Below are 20,129 nucleotides of genomic sequence, written 5' to 3' on the forward strand. Positions count from 1 at the left end.
AGCAACTCCACTTAATAGCTGTTAACCCGGTGACCCGCCTCCGGCTGACGTCTGGGTCGGCCGGGCTCGGCGCGCACCGCTCCCTCTGGCCGGGGCTCTGCGGGGCCGGGGCTGCCGGCGGGGCGGCGTGTTTGTTTCGTCTTTGAAACTGACAAAGAGTTGTCCTAACCTTTCCGAGAAACCCGGGAGGCCGAAGAGGGGCACCCGGCGCTCGCGGCGCCAAGCCGACTGCTCCGAGCAACTGTTCGGCTTCGGGAGGGTACGCAGGTCTCCCAGGCAGCGCAGAAAAGCGCTTTTCCTCGAAAACCGCCCTGGGAGGAGAACTTTCGCTTCACGTCGGGGGTTTCACAGAGCCTTGGCCTCCCCACACCCCTTTCTTTCCCAGAGTCGGTCTCGCCAAAGTGTGCCAGTGCGCACCGAGGAAAACTAAGCCGACGCGGGGTGGAAATAAATAACAACCAAACGTGCCTCGTCGCTGAACCAGGCGACTTCCCCTCTAGAACGACAGCTGCCGAAGAAAGCATCTGCCACACGTTTGCTAAGAAATAATTCTTTAAATTCCTTTCTTATTTATACAACAATAGCAACAACAAAAGCTACTCTCAATAAGCACTTTAGGATGACCTTCTCTATTAGAAATAGTCACTGCTCTTTCAGGCTATTGAAAGCTGAGTATAGTGTTTTTTAAAAAAGTCAACAATGTGCTAAACTTTGTTGGTTCAACTGACACGACTTAAGCGTCAGGTTAATCTAGTCCATTTCGGCGACTCTAAAAAATCACCTATTTACCACCTTCAAACTTGGAGAAAAACTTCCTGGCCTGTATGTTTTTTAAAGACACACACACACACAAAAATCCCCACACACATTTTTATTCTTTTTCTCAAAATATTAGAGGAAAAGGAATAGTGTGACATCAATGAATACCTATTTGCCTTCAAAAAAAAAAAAAAAAAAAAAAAAGGCAACAAAATCTGACCCAGTAATCCCAGGAGTTTTACTTGAAAGTACATTTTGATGTGAAGTGTATTAAATGCAGGTTACTACAGACCAGAAAGAACATTGGTAATATTTCCAATCAAGCAAATGCCTGAATTTCAACAGGGTCAGCGGGGAGCAGACAATTCCCTCTTTACTCTGGCTGTAAAAGAGACAAGCGCGAAGTGACCATCAACGTATGATCAGATGTTAAATGGGCACAGCGCAGATCGCTCTTCACCCTAAAGTGTTTTTGTGTCAGATACCAAATTTATTAATGGGATTTTTTCAGGTCACAAAATGTGACCCCACCCTCTCATGAATATTCAACAGAGAACCAAGGGCTCTTCTGCGGGGTAGAAGGGCCTTAAATCTGCCAGAAAGTCCCCCGACTATCAGTAGAGTTCTGACTCTTAAAGAGAAAAGGTGCTCTTTCCGGAGGGGCTGGCAGAGAGCCCCAACGGCAGGAAATAAAAATAAAGGAAGTGCTCTCCAACCAATGTACAGGGAGAAAGTGGAAAGAATCATTTCAAAACGCCTAAGTGACTTTCTTTTTCCCAAAGTATTAAAATTGAGTTTTAATGTTTATAAACAAAAACTGGGATGTACTTTGAATATGCAATGTGTTTTTATTTTAGAAACTAAGTTCTTCATGAGGCATCCATAAAACTCATGCATGCTCTTAGAAGGTGGACTAACTCCTTTGCAGGTCAGTGTTTATCAGCTAATAGTCTCCAGGTGCATCAAAACAAACAATAAACAAGCAAACAAAAAACATTACAGACGCTCATGACCCAGCTGTGGAGACAAGCCTTAAACAAAATAATTAGAGAGTGATGCAATGCAGTGCTTACTCAAGTACTAAATTGCACAGTGGTGGCTGTAAGCACCATGGGACCACAAAGAAGGAGGAGATCACTAGGAGGAGGGGTCTGGGAAGGCCCACTGGGGAGGTGGCATTTAAAGGCTGATGGTTTGGGTAAGGGGGAGGTGACAAAAGAGAGAGGGAAATGGCTTGGCATACTAACTTAGAAGCCACCTGGAGCCCATCTCGCCCTGTCTCCAGACAGACAGATGATACGGTGACTCAGAGACTACTTCTGGGCAAGGAAATGTCCCATCAGTGATAAACCTGGATAAACTACATATGCCCAGGCCACTTTGGTTAATTCTAAACTCCTGTGGTCCTGTGTACTTGCCCTGTGTTTGGGATTCAGGAAGAACTGGAACTTCCATAAGTGGAATATAATATAAAATGTTAAAACCAATAGTAACTCAGAAGACTTCGTTAAAACCATTTATTAATCACTGTGAGCACCAGGTCATTTTAGAAAAGCTGAATAAGAAAGGCCAACAAAAAAATTTTGGATTGTGGGTGTTTTAACAGTCTCATGCAGTTGTCATAATCTGAACACAAATTCCAGCCCTCATTGTACAGAGGAGGAAACTGAGGCTTAGAAAAGCAAAGTGATTTCTCCCAAGAATTAAACATGGCCAGGTGCAGTGGCTCATACTCATAATCCCAGCACTTTGGGAGGCCAAGGCAGGAAGACTGCTTTGAGGTTTGAGACCACCCTGGGCAAAACAGTGGGACTCCGTCTCCAAAAATACACACACACACACACACACACACACACACACACACACAATTAGCCACGTGTGATGGTGCATGCCTATAGTCCCAACAACTTGGGAGACTGAGGTGGCAGGATCACTTGGAGACCAGAAGTTCAAGGCTGCAGCAAGCTGTGATCGCACCACTGCACTCCAGCCTAGGCAACAGAGCAAGAAACTGTCTTAAAAAATAAAAAATTAAATAAAAAAATAAAACATACTACAGGCTTCCAAGAGGAAGCAGATACTGGATAATTATAGAAAAAGAGAAGCCATAATAATATAAAATGAATACCTGTGGTGGGGGGGAGGGGATATTGAGGGGTAAGCCAACGTTTAAGGAAGAGTAAAGGAAATGCTAAATACCATACTTTAAAAATATTTTTGATGCCCACATCCTAACACCCACAACAGATACAGCTCTTGTTCAAACACCACATATTAAGAAACCTGTCAGTTGCTAAATGAGTCCATTGTGCAGCTGGCTGTGCACTTAAGAACAGATTACTATGATCCCACACCAAACTCTAACCACCAAATAACACACCTGGGACTAAAATCATGTATTATATTTGGTTCTGCTGAGCCTTAGCCTTGAACACAGAAGAAAGTGAAAGGTTTTACTGCCCATTCAGAGCTGAGAATGGAGATAAGATGTATTAAAGAAAGAGTCAGGAGGAGCGTCTCCTCAGGACATCATTCCATACACTGATGAATGGCCCTGTGGTGAGGCAGATACAGCAATGGTCCCTGGCCCACGTGGTCCTCAGTTCCAAGGAAAGGCCTGCTTTGCCAGAAGCTGCTTGGAAATAACTAGAGAAAGGATACGAGCATGGGGTGAAAAATCAACTGTGTGATCAGAGGCCAAAACCTTAATTCAAGTTTGCTGTCTTCTTCTGAACAACACTTGTGTTAACACAACACACATTTTCTTTCCCCTTTCCAATTAATTTAATGGAGTATCCAGGACATATTCTGAAATGACAGAACTTAAAGAGATTCAACCAACTGATTCCATTGCTGGAGAGAAAAAGCTAAAGCAACAGGAATACAAAATGTAAGCCCAGTAACATGCCTGATGGCCTACTCAGGGAAGCGCGCCTCCCCAGAATGAGGACTGCTTTAAGTATTTCTCCAAAGAATGGCAATGGGGCAGCCAATTAGAGTTACTAAATTGCAACAGCAATGTCCCATTCCTGAGATCTGGGGATCTGTCTCCAAGGAACTACCATTCTGTCTTGATTTAAGCAGTGCTTTGACTTAAAAATATAAATTAATACATCATCCATCTACAGGGAGCTAAGGCAGTTAGCTCCATATTGATATTGTTTATGTCACTGTTACGCGTATGTTGACAATGAAGCTAATTATGTTCTTTTTCTTCTGTGCCTGCAAGTTTGGCCAAGGGAAAATGCTGAGTTCTCACTGTTCCATAGGAGTTTAAATTCCCCTTAATGCATCTTCCAAATTGCCATTTGCATTTTCATGTAATGCAACATTTTATAATGCCATTGCTTCTGGTTAATTTGTATATACACAGTGTGACATGTCAACATTCAGGTGACTTATAAGTATGATGAGCTATGGAAAACATCAACCTAAAAACAAATCCCTTACTCTAAAAGCATTCATAAGCATCAGAGGTAAACAAAATCATGACAGAAAAGAAAAATGACAACATCCTTTCCTAACTCTGCATTTGACAGTAATAAATTACCCTCTCTCATTTATGATAAAACTATAATCCCCTGTTTTAACATAATGTAAAATTTGTTAATGGACTGCTTATGCCATGGGGTTAGAACAGATTACACTGAAGTGTGCAAAAGTTCTTGAAAAGGTACATGTTTTGGGGCAGTAGAGCATGTCCCAAAGTGCTGTACCCTTCAGATATCGGGGGGAAAACATCACTGCCACCACCACCACCAAGTGTAATTTGTTATTTCCCTCCCGAAGAGTGACAGTATTTTTGGCCCACCCACAGGCAAACCCTCGATTTTTAAGCATAACCAGAAATGGGGCACTGAAGGGGAAAGAAAAGATGGCTCTTGGGGAATGAAATTACATTTTAATTTTTTTTAACGTTTAATTATGTAGAAATCGCTGAATATCAGATAAAGGCAACTGACCACCTTTATTTAGTACAGTCAGCTTTTCCAGAGATCTGTGGTGTGCAGCAGGCCTGCAAAGAGGCAAAGGGAGCGTGTCCCATCCTGCCCTCAGAACAATGCTCACACATCTTCCTCCCATGCAACACACCACCCTCCTCTGACCCTAGGTTGACACACCCTCATGTCAAAACCTTCTTTACGCCTGCCCTCTGCTGGCAAGCCTGCCAGGATTAGGAAATTTTGACTACTTCAACTTATTCAAAAGACAACTTTTAAAGCCAGACAGACAAAGGACATGAAATGAACTATTAACTGGAATATATAAATTAAGACATTTAAACAAAATGGGGGGAGAAAGGGGGACACCCCTAGTGAAATATGGCACTTTTAATGTAAAAATGCACATTCGTCTATTCTATTGCCTCCTCGCTCACAGCAGGGGAGTGCCAAACTCGATATTTTAGCTCGCCTAAGAGAACAACCTGTATTACTGTTGGGCATCTTGCCTTCTTTTGCTCACTCTCCGGGGAGAGCATGTCGGCGCATTTTCAATAAAACACCTTCTTAGCAGTAATGGGCCACTGTTCCCATTTCAGTGGTCCCTAAGGTTTCACGATACAGTATATTTGGCTGACTCGCAGTTCGAGTTTTCTTCTGGCATTCCTAAGATCCAAAAAACGGAAGAGAAAAAGCAAAAGAAGAGTACTTGCTTATCCTTTGTTTCAGTAAGAAAACAGTCAACTTTGAGACTGATTAGCTGGTAGGATTTACACAAAACAAGGGCACTCTCGGGCCCTCTCCCCTGCTACGGGAACCCTCCGCGCACGTGTGGGCCAGACTCCCAGCTGAAGGAGGGCTCTGGGCATTAGGGGGTAAATTTCTGCAGCAGCGTGCTGGGGTTTAACAGTGCAACTCCTGTCAGTGTCAATGGGAAGCACAAGGCCTGTACAAATCCCTGCATACCATTTCAAAAATATATCTCCAAGACGGGAAAATGAAGCTTAGCAGTTGCAACCTCAAAAGCATTCAGGAAGTAGCACTCTTGACAGCGCTTTAGATGCCGAGTAAATGCTCTTATAAAGAACACCCAATCCAGCCGACAATAAATCTTACACCGGGGAAGCCGGCACAGGGCTGTGGAATCCCCTCCAAGATAATTGCCTTCCACACTGTGCGGCATAGAAGCTGTTACACAGAAAACATTTTCCGGGGCTCTGCGCTCGCTATGGCTTGCTTTTCTTTCCTTAATAGTCACCAATTACACAGACACTCACACCCTGTCTTTAAGAGTGACCATATAAAAGTCTCAAGGTTTGTCTCCTTTTCTAGAAAAAAAGGTTGTAAGGCCAGTTCTAGTGGGGAGCGGGTGGGAGAGGGAGGTTGAGAACAGAGGGTGTGTTTAAGAACTCAGGAATGGAATCTGACACACGCATCCAGGTGAGCAACCCTGGGTGTCTCCACTTTCCAGTCTTTGACGGTTCATGTAGTTTCCAGACAGCTCCAAGTACTGGGGCTCATCTACAGGCCGCTGAAGCGGTCAGCACATCTTTTCTAGTCCACAGAGGCCTCAAGCAGGCTGTTTAACTCTGAGATAGTACAGGAGTACTACATGTGACTTAGGATTCTATTAATGACTTTGTCAGGAATAATAGTGTGATTGTGGGCAAGTCACGTCATCTCTCTGCGCCTGCACATTTCAGCTAAACAAAGAGGAAGATGGATGAGATCTCTCTGTAATTTCTTTTTTTCTTTTTTGAGATGGAGTCTCGCTCTTGTCACCCAGCCTGGAGTGCAATGGCGCATCTTGGCTCACTGCAACCTCCGCCCCCTGTGTTCAAGCGATTATCCTGCCTCAGCCTCCCAAATAGCTGGGATTACAGGCACCTGCCACCACGCATGGCTAATTTTTGTATTTTTAGTAGAGACGGTGTTTCACCATGTTGCCCAGACTGGTCTCAAACTCCCGACACCTCAGGTGATCCGCCTGCTTCAGCCTCCCAAGGTGCTGGGATTACAGGCGTGAGCCACTGCGCCCAGCCTCTGTAGTTTAACAACAACAACAACAACAACAACAACAACAACAACAACAGCTATCATTACTGGTATCCTTACACCTATCATGTACCAAGTGCACATTTCACATTAGCAAAGGACTAATCTCTAGGTATTTTCTGCTTACAATTAGGATCCTATGTAAAACTACCAGAAATAGGGCTGGGTGCAGTGACTCATGCCTGTAATCCCACTGACTCAGGAGGCCGAGAGAGGAGGATCACTTGGGGCCAGGAGTTCAAGACCAACTAGGGCAATGTAGCAAGACCCTGTCTCTAAAATATTTTTAAAAATTAGCCAGGCATGGCATGCATCTGTAGTCCTAGCTACTCCGGAGGCTGAGGCAGGAGGATCGCTTGAGCCCTGGAGGTTGAGGTTGCAGTGAGCCCTGATCACGTCATTGCACTGTACTCCACAGCCTGGGCAACAAGAATGAGACCCCATCTCTACAATGAATGAATGAATGAAACCAGAACCACCAGAAATATGGATTAAAATTATAAATAGGATTTCAATGCTCAATAATCTCGAACACTGTCATGTCTACAATGAGTTAGGGAACAACAACCAAAAAAATGTTTTTTGGGAAACAACCCAAAACCTTTACTGGGACATTCTCTAGGTCATAAGCCCTATGAAACATCAACAACTTGTAGTACATACAGTAAGTCACATACATGCTTTAAGACTTGGTGGATTTAGTTGAGGGGGGTCAGATGAAGACTCTAAAACAACTTGACTTCTAAACATATTTATGTTTTTTTGTGCTTGTGACTTTTTCATCCTCTTCCTTAACCACTTTGGTTCTTTTATTTCAACGATGCCTGCTTTCACCAAAAAAGATTTCTGAATATCCAACCCAGCCTCCCAAACCACTTGCTTGCTTCTGTTGGTTGCATATTGGAAAGGAGAAATGAGTTTTAAGCATCAGGTGGCTGCTACTGATAGGGGGTGCCTTTTCCATCTCAGATTGAAGCCACAGCTAAGGTTTAGATTGGATTGCAAGGGACATTTGGAAGAAAGAGTAATCTCACAGAGACATCAGACCCCTTTTGTATTAACAGTTTAATGAAGTCTCGAGAAAATGCGTACAGAAATGTAGTCTAGCCTGCAGGCCAATTATTTATTTTTTATTATTTCAAATGGCATTTCATCCTTCATGAGGAAAAGCAGTAGATGAAGCAGGAAGCTTTCAGGTCATACAGAACTTCCCTCTTTTCAAACAAATAAGGCATTGTGTGTTTGAACAATAGGAGGAATGTCTAATTGATCTTAATTAAATTCAGCGATGTCCAATTTTTGAGATGGGTCAGAACACATCTATGTAATGTCACAACCCAACAGGCCAGACCTTTGAAATCAGGGCGCGCTGTGGTTAACTGTTCTCTGACACCCTTTTTCATCCATTCACCCATCCCACTGGGCTACTAACTTATTCTTCCCTCTAACTTTGTTCTCTGCTTACACCCTTCTCTATACCTCATGTGAATCCTGACCTCTTCCTGCCTTGGGGCTTATATTTTAACAGCAGCAACAGCAATCCCCCTTATCTCTGAAGTCTGCAAAGCCCTGTCAACATTCTTACGACAACCTATGAAACAAGAATCCTATAACCTCCACTGCACATAGAGAAGGCTACCTGGAGTTTGAAGCAGAAGAGATGTGAGTTTGAATCCAGTATTTGTTACTCATCAGCAATGTAGGTGAGTCACAAAAGTTTATATTATCTGCATTTCCTCATTTGTAAAGTGGGAATGATTATCTGCCTCAGAGTAGATAGATGTTTCTGTTATTATTTTCTGAGGGGGTGTCAACTTCTAAATTAATGTCTCCTGATTTGAGAGCATTGGTGTGAATATTTGATCCAATGTATCGCAAGCACACAGTGTCTAGCAAACCCTCCAATGTTGTTCACAGTTGGGGGACTCCTCTGAGGTCCTTTGGCTGGTGAATGGAAGAGCTGGGATGTGACTGTGTCCTCCAGGGCTCAGTCTCTTGCATTAGGGACCCTCTTCGTTTGCTGGTTACAGAGCTTGGGCAACTTTGAGACAATGCTAAGATAACAAGGACCAGAGCCACTCATGAACAGGGAGGTGCAGGAAATCCTCTAAAGAAGCCACCAATCACAAACTGGGAAGCACGTACTGTGACCCTGGCACAGGATTTGACAAAGAAAGGGAAAATGAGGGAAGGCTTGGTGCCTGGTAACAAGATGGCTGAGAAATACAGCAGTACTTATGGGAATGTGTGATGCATTTCGCATTTCCTATAGAAGTGCTTAATCCTCCAAACAACCCGATGAAGTAGGTATTATTGTGCCCACTTAACAGACAGATAAACTGAGGCTCTAAGAGCTTACATTATTATTATTTTGAAATGGCATCTTGCTCTCTCATGCAGGCTGGAGTGCAGTGGTGCGATCTTGGCTCACTGCAACTTCTGCCTCCGGGTTCAAGCGATTCTTCTGCCTCAGCCTCCCCAGTAGCTGGGACTACAGGTGCCTGCCTCCACGCCCGGCTAATTTTTGTATTTTCAGTAGAGACAGGGTTTCATCCTATCGGCCAGGCTGGTCTCAAACTCCTAATCTCAGGTGATTCACCCACATAGGCCTTCCAAAGTACTGGGATTACAGGCGTTGAGTCACTGCACATGGCCAGCTTAAATTATTTAATCAGTATCTTGAAGCCGGTCAGTGGGGTGTTGAGACTTGAATGACTCCAAAACAAGGCTTCTAATCCCATATGCCAATCTGGAGACTAGGCTTGGGGGTAAAACTAGGCCTGGAAGAAAAAAGAGGCTGGTTCAGTCTTACTCCCATGGAAAATAAATGTGACCAAGTGTCACCGATTAGTCAGCATGAATGGAAGCTAAAATAACACAAAGTTAAAATTCTGATGTCCTCTTTGATTCTTACAGGAATCCACAGTGACAACCCACAACTGGGCTGGCTGGATGTGGGAGTGGGAACATCGAGGGAGAGAGACCAGGGGCTCATGCATTCTTTTTGAGTTACTTCTCCTTGATTAAGCAGTTTCTTATACTCCCATCTCCACTGCTGGAAAGAGAGACAGACAGACAGACACCGATGATCTTCTCTCATCTCCTTCCGACACATGACTGAGCACCAGGCAGAGGCCAGCAGCCTCAGTGCCTGAGTTCTCCTGGTAATACACAGTGTCTCAGATGTAAACATGAAACATCAGGGTGGTGGAGCTTATTTGGTCTCTAATCATAAAAGGCAAGGAGAGAATTCAGCATGGTGACTCTGGAGAGACACTGCCATCGGTTCTGATCCTGGTGGTACTATTCTCTGGCTGTACATTTAGTAAATTGCTAGTTTCTACAGACTTCAGTTTCCTCATCTATAAAAAAGAACTAATCTTAGTACTTCACCCACACAAGGTTTAAATGAGATAAAACAGATCAGTGGCTGGCACACAGTAAGCACTTAAAATGCTTCCTAACGTATCATTATTACTATTACTACATACCACTTTTCCTTCAATTTCTTCCTTTTGCTATAATGAAATTACAGAATCCAAAACTTATTTTAGTTTCTTAGACTTCTTATTTTTTTGTGCTGTAGGTACTGTTGATCCTCACTCCAAAATTTAACTCAGCAGTGGCAGATCCTTCAGCCAAACAATGGAAGAAGACATTTGGTTGTTTTGTTTTTTAACCAGGGTCACTAGACCAAGAATCATCTACAAGAGGCAAAATAGCAGTCCCACTCAAATCTCTAGGTTGTGGTGTGCTACATACCCCAGCCAGTTCATCACTTGCATTTGGTGAAGGAGTATGGTGATTTGCTAAACACTGAGCTCTCAAGGACCCACTGGGTTTTTTTTTTTTTTTTTAAACAAATAGGGTCTAACTCTGTCACCCAGACTGGAGTGCACAATTATGACTCACTGCAGCCTCAACCTCCTGGGCTCAAAGGATCCTCCTGCCTTAGCCTCCCCAGTAGCTGGGACCACAGGTATGAACCACCAGGCCTGGCTAATTTTTTATTTTTCTTTTTTGTAGGGATGGGGACTCTGTATGTTGCCTAGGCTGGTCTCGAACTCCTGGGCTCAAGTGATCTTCCTGCCTTAGCCTCCCAAAGTGCTGGGATTACAGGAGTGAGCCATTGTGCCAGGCCCTGCTGAGATATTCTAAGGAGGGGTCTCTGCCCCAAGTGTCAAGAACAATGAACTGTAGGTTGACCAACATGAGACCTAATTTATGGAATCTTCGGCCTATATTTTTTCGATGTTTTGTTACTCACGGTGGAGCCTGTCTCCAGAAAGGCTGGCTTTCAATGTAGTCCCAAGCCACCCTGGCTCCAGAGAGGGCTCAGCTTGCACCCAAATAGCATCATGGTTTAACAGGCTGACTTTAAGATTATTTTTCAAGTTCCCAATACCCAACTAACTCGAAGGAAGAAATGGAAATCTCTTTTCTTTTCTTACCATCATTTGATCATTTGCTGAATTAACAAATACGTAAATACGCAGACATCAGAAAAGAAGGGCTCCTACCTTGGCCTCAGGGGGAAAAGGGAACTTCTAGAATAAGACAAGACTTATGCTGAAGATGAAAGGATAATGCTCTGCCGTAGGGAGATGCGCAGTCAGGACCGGGAAGGGCATCTGAGCTACTGGAATGGCACATGCCAACATTCATATGGCAGACAACATGAGTCAGAATACCAGAGAATGTGAAGGATTTGGTGTGGCTGGGGTGATTATAATTCATGCTCCAGCTCCCTTCCTTTGAGATGAATAGTTTTTCTCCTTTTTCTCAATTTCACCTGTATTTCCTATCTCAAAAAGTTACTTATCCCTTCCTCTTCTCCTTCTTCCTGTTTTGAGCATGGTCTCTGTTCTTCTTTATCCATGTCATGGCCATGATTAACATGATCTCATCCAGCCTTGACCTCAGCTGGGTCAAACACACATACATAGTTTTCCTCCAAGTTAGCAGAGTTTGGTGTTCTTTACTCCTATCCTGGCACGCTCTCAACTGTGATTGCTAAGCTTCTAAGCCAGAGAGGTTTGAGTCACTGGATCTCTAATATGTCTCTGGATTTTTTGAAGGGCTAATCTAACATTCACACAGGGATTGGGAACACATAAAGTTATGGAGCATGGGCTCATGGGTTAGATATTTCAGTCATCAAGTGTTTAAATAATATCACATCAGACATAGTTATCTTATTATACAATTAAGTAGAACAAAGCTTGAAGAGAGCTCACATCCAAGCAGGGGCAAACTTCTAAAACATCAAGGCCTTGTATGCTAATCCTTCTTAGATGTCTAGAAGAGGAAATAGAACTCTAACAAAAACGGCATAGTCAAGGCTACCACTGACCTTTCACGTGTCACTCCCATTCTGCAGCAAGGTGTCAATCCCTGAACCCTGAGGCCTCTTTTTAGTGCACTCTCTCCTAAGGCAGCCTCGCTGTACTGGAGTGAAGGTAGCTCTTGTTAATTTTTATTTACTTGTTCCTTATGAACTAAGTGGCGAGTGGGGGAAAGACAGCTAAAGACCTGTTTATAGTACAGTGAAACTGAATGTCATGAAAAGGAGCCAAGTCTAAACAAAAAGTATTCCTCTGTTAGGCAAAATTATCCTTTTTAACAGGAACGCACATACACACGAGGAGAAGAGGTCACCAACCTAGCCATCTTCCCAACCATGGCACTAAATTTGGGGTGTTCCCACTTCCCTGACTTCCTACAGCATTCACTCTCTGTGCTAGTCACTTCATCATTCCATTACATACTGAACTAGCTCATCAAACGCCGTTGTACATAACCCTGTACATACCGCTCGTCAACAAAGATTTCATGAATTTATAAACAAATGAATAAACCAACAAATGAATGTTTTCTATTTTCTCTTCTTTGCCTTACTCCCCTCTCACTTCCTCCCCTCCTGAGAAGCATTTATGTTTCCTGTGCATATTTTTTTTTTTTTTTTGAGATGGAGTTTCACTCTTGTTGCCCAGGCTGGAGTGCAATGGCGTGATCTCGGCTCACCGCAACCTCCACCTCCCGGGTTCCAGCAATTCTCCTGTTTCGGCCTCCCGCGTAATTGCGATTATAGGCACGCGCCATCACGCTTGGCTAATTTTGTATTTTTAGTAGAGACAGGGTTTCTCCATGTCTGTCAGGCTGCTCTCGAACTCCTGACCTCAGGTGATCCGCCTCCCTTGGCCTCCCAAAGTGCTGGGATTACAGGCATGAGCCACCCCGCCCGGCCTCCTCTGTATATTTTCTCTAAACCGTAAGCTCTGAGAGATGAATTGTGTGCTCTTTCTTCTTTCTCCACCTGTGGTGCATTTCACAAAGTGTTAAGGAAAAAGTAACTAAGTCCTTGCTAAATAATAGCATCTCTATAGGTAAGATGAATATTCAATGAGAAGCATCCCTATATTGCCATGTTTAGGGACTAAAATCTTTTGATGACAATTTTATGACTGAGTGACCTCATCACATGCAAAAAGTGCATTTGTACACAGCAATCAATGATTAGACTCTTCGAAAATTAAAAAACAAAACAAAGCTGGGTACAAACCATGATTCAGAGATTACACAAATAATAAATGTCATTTTATGGCTGTGAGTAAACTTGAATGACTTACCCTAATAAAACTGTACCTACTAAAGGTAGACAGCTATTCCAGGGTTTTAAAAAATCATCTGTTTTTCACTTCTCTTGCTAAATTTTGTTAAATGAAAAGAATCCTTCTGAATGGACATAAGACTGGAAGGGCACGAAAAGCAGTTTTTCTAAACTGCTACCAATACCAGCACATCCTGCAACTAGATAACGTTGCCCAAGGAGCTTCCACTTCATTTTGTTTTGCCTCCAAAGGCTCTTCACTGATGCAGCTAAGAAAGAGGAGGACGAGGAAAGACCCACAGGAAGGCTGCAGCCCAGACTTCATTGGAGCCACTAGTCATAAATAGTGGCAACTTTAACCCTTCTCCTTGGAAGCACAAGAGCTAGTGTGACCTTTGCTTCTCTTTCGTTACCTGGATTCTGGGAACTGCAGACTTAAGAACCAAGTTCATCCCACCAGTGGATGCTATGGAACTCCTGCACTATAACAACTCCCCCACTTCCTACCACGCCCACTCACGGTTCGGTTTTGCCCCTTCCTGCTAAAGTCCTAAATAGGTTCTGGTTTTGTTTAAAGCATGTAGCCAGTATTTGGTAAGTGACAGGCAAGGCCACCCACTCTGTCTTGCCCCTGCGCCCCTCCAAATAGAGTGCGCAGAAATGAGCATGGTGGGACAGGTGTCTGCCCCTCTAGTCCAGAGGAGGACAGCAGCCCAACTCCTCATTATTCTATTAATACAGTCTGAATTCTTTGCCCCTGCCCCCCACCTAGGTCTCAACTGGCTCCTACTGGTGTTACAATCATTCCTCACTAATTGTCACATGAACTGCTGTTAAGTTAGAGCTCTTCACTCTACACTAGTACCATGGTATGGGCTTTGCATTCATGCCCATTAACGATCTTTTTTTCATTTTGATTGAGAACTTCAGCCTGCTGAGACTTTGTTCTAAAAAAATCTTGATTCTTCATCTCAGCATATTAACTCTTCCCCATCCTCCCTCGACACAGACAATTTCTATTATCTCTAAATTTCTTGGATCATATTCATCTGAGAGATATTGTGATCAGTTTTCTAAATGTGTGCATTCCAATGTTTCACAACATCTAAACTGGGGTGCTATTGTTGTTATTTGACAATTAAGAAGACCTGTTCACGTCAGGGCTTATTCTCATGTATCACCCTGCTCCAGGTGTCGGGTTATTCCCACTTATTACCTGTACCAAGAGAGGTCCGGCCCTGCCTCCTCCTGCCACCTTCACTCAGCACCCAGCACAGTGCCTGGCTCTCAGCAGAGGCTTCACTGACAACGGTTTTTGAATGCACAGATGAGCGAGCTTACTTAATCTTTATCATAATCCTATGAAGATTCTGTTTTCAGTCTACATTTTATAGATGAGAAAACTGAGGTCTAGAAACTTAAATAACTCACTCAGAGTTAGGCACCTGTTACACAGAACCAGCATTTAAAAATAATGCCTAGAAAGTATAAACAACATGCACAAGACACGCCAATTGCTCATTTCAGAGCAGGACCCCCAAATCAGGTCTTGTGCTTCTCTTTCTTGTGAATCACTAGTGTGGACCATACCTCTCCAATCACCTCTCCTACCAGCTTTCTGTTTCTCTTTTCTGCAGAAACAGACGTAGCTAAAGAAATTTCCAAATTAAAACCTGGCAATGGTTTCTATATTCTTGTTTCCTAAACCTATAAATCAAAACTGTCTAAACAGGTCATAAATGTTCCTCAGCAATATAATGGGAAAAGTTCTGATTTATAGTGCCGGTGGAATAATTTTAAATAATTACATAAGAGTTTTGAAAAAATGCAATTAACACCTTTAGAAGTTTTTTGAGATGAAAATGAATCTCTGGAGATGACTGTTCCCATACATAAAGATAGCCAGTTAAAAAATAAAAATAAAGCTACAAGATGCAACTGTGTCTGAAAGATCCTATGGAGACAGAGAATAGGAGCTACTATTTACAATGGGAATTCACTAGCGTGACCACATCAATAAATGTTTAACTTTGTCGCATTATTACACGATAACAACACAATCATCAAATGTACTATTGAACATTGCAATTAAATCACCAAATAAACATCTTATTTCTATTCAGCCCCAGCTGATGGCTTTCTGCCTCTGTACTGCTTTGACACATCCTACCACACTGTCCTTTGGAACACTTCAAATCCACCTACCTGCTCTTGCAAATCTGGCCAATGTTCTTTCCTTCCTCTTTCTCTTCATTTGTGATTCATCTCCTTCAGAATCCAACCTTCTACAGATGAAGTCACTCCAAGCAACCATCCTTAACCCTAATTTCCCTGGGTATCAAAGAAAGTCTTACCATCTCTGAATTTCCTTCTTCTGGCTTAGCAAGCAGTAGTAGTTATGATTTTACTCAATGAACCCATTTCTCAAGCGCACTTAAGATACTAACCTTTCTCTTTTGTCTCTCACTGGGTGATCTTCACTTTGGCCCATTCTATCAGCACTTTGTCTGAAACCTTTACCTCCACAGGATTTGCAACTCTGAAAGTGGCAGAAGGAGGCAACCTCCGACTAAACTAATTTTTAAAGTATATACTGCTTAACGCTAAGTGTTCTGCATTTGTGTCCAGGTTTACCTTGGATACGACACTAACCAATAATGAAGCAGAACTTGACTTTCCTCAGGGCTCCTTCAGATCCCGTGGGAATCTGAAAAGTGTTCTAACACTCCATAATTCAAAACTGAAATGGCCCAAGGTATCTCCCCAGTTCTTTCCAGCACCTGTACTCAGCTCAGTAATTACACAAAGAGAACCCTCAGCCATTATCCTGGTCATCAGAATTAAGAAAAAGACACAGGATCATAGAAACTCTGATCTGGAATAGATTTAGCAATCATCTTAATCCCACCCCCTCACTTTCCAGATAAGGAAACTGATGCCACGGAGGGAAACATGAAGAGCCAAAGGTCATACCTCTAAATAGTTACAGGCAGAACCGAGACCAGAACCTAAAACCTGCGACTCCTTATTAAGCATTCTTTCCATTGCTTCACGCCACCAGACAAGGAAGATACATGAGGAACCACAAAACTAAAATAATCAGCCTCCAACACTTAGAACTGCTTTGGTTGGGGGATACATAGGGAGAAAACAGTCTTTCTGTATTTGTTGGAAGGAGCAGTGCTTTTTATTTCCACTACAAATTATGAATGAAAAATACAACTAAGTATTACTCACCAAAGGCACAAGACAAGATTTAAGTCGTCTTCCACGGTCACTCACATTTCACTTGTCTACTATGTAGCTAGATTTTGTCATTAACCCAGGGCTGAATTGTCCAACAGTGTACACAGTAGTCACAAATGGCTATTTAAATTTAAATGAATTACACTTAAATAAAATAATTTAGTTCCTCTAACATATTATCCACATTTGAAGTGCACAATAGCCAATGTGGCTAGTAACTACCATGCTGCAAAGTGCAGACATAGAATAGACGGTGCTGCGCTGGGCGCGGTGGCTCACGCCTGTAATCCCAGCACTTTGAGAAGCTGAGGTGGGCAGATCACTTGAGGTCAGGAGTTTGAGACCAGCCTGACCAACATGGTGAAACCTCATCTCTACTAAAAATACGAAAATGAGCTGGGCGTGGTGGCGCACGCCTGTAATCCCAGCTACTCAGGAGGCTGAGGCAAGAGAATTGCTTGAACTTGGGAGGCAGAGGTTGCAGTGAGCCGAGATTGCACCACCGCACTCCAGCCTGGGTGACACAGTGAGACTCTGTTTAAAAAAAAGAAAAAAAAAAAAGAATAGACGGTGCTGATGTCTAGAACATACTAGTCTGTGAAATGGGCATCATATGAAAGCCACCACATAAATTATAAGTTTGTAAACAACACACGTTCTCACTCATAAGTGGGAGCTGAACAACACGAACACATGGACGCAGGGAGGGGAACATCACACACCGGGGCCTGTCAGGGGGTGGGGGGTAGGGGAGGGATAACATTAGGAGAAATACCTAATGTAGATGATGGGTTGATGGGCGCAGCAAACCACCAGGGCACATGTATACCTATGTAACAAACCTGCACGTTCTGCACATGTAACCCAGAACTTAAAGTATAATAAAATAAAAAAAAAAAGAAAACAACAACAACAACAACAAAAAACAGACAAAAATTGTAAGTTTATTATATAAACTTTTTACAATAACAAGGGACTGCAGAAATATTCTAGAGCAACTTTTTCTGGTTTCTAATGAAGGAACTGAGTCCTAAAACATTTATTTATACTGCGCTCCCAATCCAGGTTTGGGATTAAACGTCGAATTGTCCCAATCTAGGAAGTGATTTTTCCGCTAACCAGCTGACTGGCTAAACAATATGGCTAGCAATATGATATGGCTCACCTCTTTAAGATAAGGAGCAAAATGTCTATATAGCACTTACTCCTCCATCTTCTAAAAGGAACCTGAGTGGCAACAAGTTACTCCTTATCTATTCTGGATCTACGTGGTTTTAAGGGAGCCAACATCATCCGGGGGATGCAGGGGTGGATATAATGCTAGGTCCCACTGATACAGTTTGAATATATGTCCCCACCAAATCTCGTGTTGAACTGTAATCCCCAGTGTCGGAGGTGGGGCCTGGTGGGAGGTATTTGGGTCACAGGGGCAGATCCCTCATGTCTTGGTGCTGTCCTCGTGACAGTGAGTTCCCCTGAGATCTGGTTAAGTGTGTGCCCCCTCACCCCCAAATCTCTCACTCCTGCTCTTGCTGTGTGACATGCTGGCTCCCCTTCTGCCTTCCACCATGAGCAAAAGTTCCCTGAGGCCTCCCCGGAAGCTCAGCAGATGCTGGCACCATGTTAATGCAGCTTGTGGAACCATGAGCCAAATAAACCTCTTTTCTTTATAAATTACCCAGCCTCAGGTATTTCTTTATAGTGACACAAGAACAGCCTAACACACTTACCAATCAGCACATCTCCTCCCTTCTCCACAGTGACTGGTTCATGTATAGATAAGTGACCCAAGTCACTCAATTGATTCAAGGGATTTCGCTGGAATTACTGAGCAAGATATACTCTCTTTCTGAGGGGTTGCTAAGCTGTAAGTATGTGAAGCAGGGACTCTCAGAAGCCCTCTGGCCTCAGCAAGGGAAAAACCTGACAAAGAACGGAGCCAATAGGAAAGAAACAGAACAGAACAGAACAATTGGAACAGACCCTTCCTGATGACGTTACCTGAGTGCCTGGTTCCAGCTGGGTCTGAGGCCAGGCTAACCCTTGAACTTTTAAGCTCTGTGAGCGTACACACTCTCTCACCCCAACCCCTCATCACTTGCCAGTCTGAGCTGGGTTTTGACATTTGCATGGGAAAAAGTCTTGACTAATACAGGTACCTCCTTCCACAAGAAGATTAGGAAGTGGTCATAGTGTAACACTTCCAAACAACCTAGAAAAGCACTGCCTGAGGGAAACCCCAAATTACAAGGCACACCATTGCAGTTGCAAATCTTGGTTCATCTGATGCCATTCTGGGAGGGATTCCCCAAGTCAACCCCAACTGTACACGGCCTGTCCCAGCCATGCACCATTCACCAGGTTTCAGTTCACCACCTGTGCATTTTTCTTTCGATCACCCCAATTCACAAATTTCTTTCAAGGGTATGCCTGCAACATCACTTTGAAATTCAGTAAAGTATCTTCTATTCACCAAGCCCTGGGAATTTCTTCAAGATATTTTCACCCTCTAAAAAAAATAAAGAAATCCCCTCAAAGTCTTATGATGACCATACTATTAAGAGTTCTCAGTCCAGTGGGTTTTCACTCAAAATTCTTTCAGTGTGTGTGGTTTTTTTTTTTCCCCCAAAAACAAACTCTACAATGATTCACTGATTCCTCACCCATGGGTTTGTTTCTCATTTTTCCTGAATCTGATAGTTTATTTTTTGTTCTTGATCCACTCTGCCAAATTATGATAATCTCACTTTCATAGAGTCTGGTAATAAATGATTTAAAGTAATTCATTAGCAACTATTTTATTGTAATACATACATTCTGGAGAAATACACATTTTTCTTCATGGTGGCCTCTTTCAAGCTATCTGACTGAAATCACTTACTGAGACCAGGCATGTTAAAATATAGAATAGATTTTTCATGAATAACCTGCCCTTGCATAGTTAACACTATTTTTCAAAGTCTTTGCTTTCTCCTAAATAAAATGATTTTTTAAAATAAATCATTGTTGGCCAGGCGCAGTGGCTCATGCCTGTAATCCCAGAACTTTGGGAGGCTGAGGTGGGGGAATCGCTGGAGCCCAGGAGTTCGAGGCCAGCCTGTGCAACACAGCAAGACCCCGTCTCTACTGAAAACACAAAAATTACCTGGGTGTGGTGTTGGGTACCTGTTAATCCCAGTTACCAGGGAGGATGAGGCACAATAGTTGCTTGAATAAATAAACAAACAAATCAATCAATCAATCATTGTTTAAATATATGGATTTGGGCATAAAATAGTCATTCCTTGTTAGTGGCTGTTCATTTCTTTCACTCAAAGAATTTGCCAAAAGCCACTTACTTCTATGCATTTTCTGTCCAGCTCTGTAACAGCTTGCAACTACTTTTTTTCTTCCACTTAGCTTTTTGCTTTTCTTTTCTGAGACGAGGTCTCACTCTGTCCCCCAGGCTGGAGTACAGTGACACAATCACAGCTCACTGCAACCTCAACCTCCCATGGTCAAGCAATCCTCCCATGTCA

General features: G+C 43.0%; 1 protein-coding gene across 29 annotated transcripts in view; it reads right to left on the reverse strand.

The window, feature by feature from the left end:
- Nucleotides 1-20,129, reverse strand: part of FOXP1 (forkhead box P1) — a 629,627-nt gene that overhangs the window by 109,059 nt on the left and 500,439 nt on the right. Inside the window, exon 1 of one of the 29 annotated variants that reach the window (XM_063806007.1) lies at nt 170-14,051. The exons of 27 other annotated variants lie outside the window; for them this stretch is intronic. The gene's annotated coding sequence lies outside the window, so the exon portion shown is untranslated. Of the gene's footprint in view, nt 1-169; nt 14,052-20,129 lie in introns of those variants that run through there. One more of the 29 variants, XM_054682061.1, reaches the window with a different exon arrangement.

Source organism: Pan troglodytes, chromosome 2 (assembly GCF_028858775.2).
Source record: "Pan troglodytes isolate AG18354 chromosome 2, NHGRI_mPanTro3-v2.0_pri, whole genome shotgun sequence".
NCBI classification, from domain to species: domain Eukaryota; kingdom Metazoa; phylum Chordata; class Mammalia; order Primates; family Hominidae; genus Pan; species Pan troglodytes.